The sequence below is a fragment of the Frankliniella occidentalis genome, unplaced genomic scaffold (genome assembly GCF_000697945.3).
Source record: "Frankliniella occidentalis isolate FOCC.00 unplaced genomic scaffold, Focc_3.1 Scaffold153, whole genome shotgun sequence".
NCBI classification, from domain to species: Eukaryota; Metazoa; Arthropoda; class Insecta; order Thysanoptera; family Thripidae; genus Frankliniella; species Frankliniella occidentalis.
Window position 1 is genome coordinate 281,259 of NW_026267280.1, and position 3,435 is coordinate 284,693.

A 3,435-nucleotide genomic window follows, 5' to 3' on the forward strand; every position below is an offset into this window, starting at 1 on the left:
CCCCCCCCACCCACGGCAGAAAAACGGCAGAACTGTAAAAAAACAAGTTGATAGGTGTACCAATAATTGCATTATTTATTTTGATACTTAGTTTGTAACGATCCGCCTGGTGGGTAGGCAATCAGAGCCAGTGTATACACGTGTGTATGCCGGGTTTGCCTACCCTCCGCACAATCAGGGGCTACCAAGCTATTTACTCGCCGTACACGCATGTGTCTAGGGAAGGGGAATGGGGTTGGGAGAGAAAACGGTCGCCTTAACCTTTCCCGGCCTCTAAAGACTTTGAAAACCTAAATACCAATTAAAATTCACCTCTTTTCGGGAAAAGTGTTGCAGTCTCCCAAAATTAAAAAATGATGGTAAAACAAATCCTAAAACAGTTTATTTATGTTTCCATATTTTACCAGACCGTTATTTGTAGAGGGGAAAACAAGAATCATCAATTTATATCACCATCAATAAACCAAGCGAAATGTTTTGATAACGTTCACGATATAAGCGGACAAAGGAGGGGGCATGGGGCATGCTGGCGCCAAAGGTTAAACGTTCTATTTGATGATAATTTAGGCATACTAGTCACTTAACTCGCCCAAACAGAGCGACGAATAGCTTCATCGCTCTAGAGCGATATTCGCGAAAACTACTCAAAGTGGGTCTTAAGACTCTTTTAGGTTGGAGCATCCTTGGGGGCATCGGTTGGGTGGTCTGGGTCGAAGATCACTACCGCTCATGGCGCTCGTCTCTTTACCGCAGGTGACGCGGCTGTTCAACGTCAGGTGCCATGAGGACCCCGTCGAGATCCTGGAGATGGCAGCGCCTACGGTGCAGGAGCTGAGCTTGGTGTCCGCTCAGGCGCCTCACTTCCGCGCGCTTGAGTCCATGCCGCGGCTGTGGAGGCTAGAGATATCCGGCGCCGCCGCTCAAGAGGGGCATTCGGTTAGCCAACAGTGCGAGGATGGTGGTGAAGGAACGTCTTCGGGGAGTTCCCGAACACCCCTCGTAAACCGTGGGGGACCTGTAGAACCGCCCAGTTCCGTCTCGCGGCAGCTGCCGGAAAGAAGCTCTCTGAGATGGCTTCGGGCGCTCGGCCTTCCCTACGACACGCTGCAGTCTCTGCTGCGCAGACACGCAAACACGTTACAGGAGCTGCAGCTCGGGGTGGGCCCGGAGGAGGACCTGCTCGCCATCCTGGGGGACTGCGCGGCGCTAAAGCCACATCGGGTCATTCTAGTAAGAAAGTGCAACAACCAGGCAAAGTGCGATGAGCAGCTCAGAGTTGTGCAGAGGTTGTTGTCGACATTAGTCCTTTGCGAGGAGTGCGATCAGGCAACCGTTGAGGAGTTCTAGGGGCGGGCACACCTCACATTTTTTATCTTATTCACAATCAGTTTGACTTTTGTTAACATTCCATTTAAATCAACTGTACCAGGTGGCTTATTCACGCCGCGCACTTTCGTAGTTATACTATACTGTACCGCATTCAGGGGTACGGGCGGGTTTGCCTATCCACGCTGCCCACGGCTCCTTATGGCCTCGTGCGAGTAGGCAACCCACCCGCACCGGGTATGCGGTACAGTGTGACTACGAAAGTGCTCGGCGTGAATCAGCCACCTGGTACACACAGAACGTATAAAAATTAGGCACGCAACGCTGCTGCACGTACTACTCGATAGGCCTACCTCTCGGCTTAGCGGCCTCAACGGTAACCAAAGTGCATATGACACTGCGTTATGTATTGCATTTTAAATCTATCTTCAGACAACTGAATAAATATGTGGAACTTTTACTGGATCTATCCTGTTTGCAGCATTCATTGTAATACTGGCAGCTAGAGCCTCCCGCCCCTTTTCTTTCATACAATTCATTGATTAATTTCGACCTCAAATTACTAAATTAGTAAATCATGTCAGCTCCTGTGGCCGCGTGCCTGCAGGAGCGGCAATGCGGAAATGCCAGGGTGGGCTGCCGGCGGGGCTCCGTGGCGGGCGCGGGCTCGCTGGAGTGTCTGGTGACGTGCGAACTAGCAGCCGTCAAGTGCGAGTGCAACGCGGCCCCGGCCCGGCGGCGCTGCGGCCCACCGAGGGGTCCTTCATTCAAAAAAATCAATGTACACCCTTAGAAAAAAATCACGAAAAAATCACGAAAAAATCACCCAAAAAATCACGAAAAATTAACGAAGAGTCAGAAAAAAAATCACAAAAAATCACAAAAATTCACAAAAATTCACAAAAATTAAACAGAAAATCACAAAAAATCAAGAAAAACAGAAAAAATCGGTGTACGCTACAATTTATAGTGAAGGACCCCTCGCGGCCCACGCCCGCCTTCCTCATCGCCGCCGTGGCCGCCTTGCTGGCCCTCGCGACGGCCCGGACGGCCCGGCTGTGGGTGGCGGAGACGCCCCGCGACCACCGACTGCTGGAGATCCCGAAGCTGAGCCACGCCCCGCCTAGCACGCTCACATCCCAAGAGATGGACCCATGACCACAAATCAGTGGCTGGGCTGCTGACACCGTAGGCAAAACCATGCTAACTTACGTCTTATGATGACTACGAACGAATGTCATAGATGCTTTATGATTATGCACAAGAGTGGTGAGTAGTGTTCTGACTCAATGGTATTTTTTCATCTTGTTTATCTCTGTGAACAGAAAACTCGCGGTTCTGTTGGCAATTATCTTATTTATTAAATTTTGGTATCAAACTCCTAGTTCTGGGTCTCATCTCTACTCGCCCTTCACCCCGCTCTGGAGGGCGGACTGGTTCCTGTAGTCGCTCGCCGACGAGTAGGCCGGCTCCCGGAACTGCACCAGCACGATGACGTAGGTGAGAGTGGCCGACAATACCTGCACATTTCAAATTATGGAGACGCCTCACACTCCTCCACGTAAACACGCGATTATCTTTGAATTTGTCCTTGAGAGAAAAGCATTCTCATGACACTAGAACAGGGCCACGGTATCAACGGCTCAGCTAAATGCGCAGTGTCGAGGGTCAGTGCAAGTGCGAGATACGGTCCGGGTAGTGACGCAACACACAGTGCTGGCCGCGCTATTTTTGTCCCTTTACTTTCCTCTCGCGAAAGTGACACCAACATGATTTACTGCATCTTACGTAGGACACACGCTCCCGTTCCACATGCAGCCCACCACCAAAACCGGTGCGGCTCTTGCAAAACCGAGCAAATATCAACATATATTGCCCGTAGTTTTTTTTAAAATGTTTTTTGCTTGTACCTTATGCTGGCGTGCGGGTGCGCTTGCCTACTGTCGCTCACCCTGGTGCCTCATGGATTATCCATGAAGTAGGTGCGTCCGTTTTCCTCAGATTTATTAGGCAAATAACGAGACTTCGGCGCCTGCGAGACTCGGGATAGGCCACCCCGCAATACTCGCATGCATTGCAAGCAAGATGTTGCCTACCTATCAGGCGCCA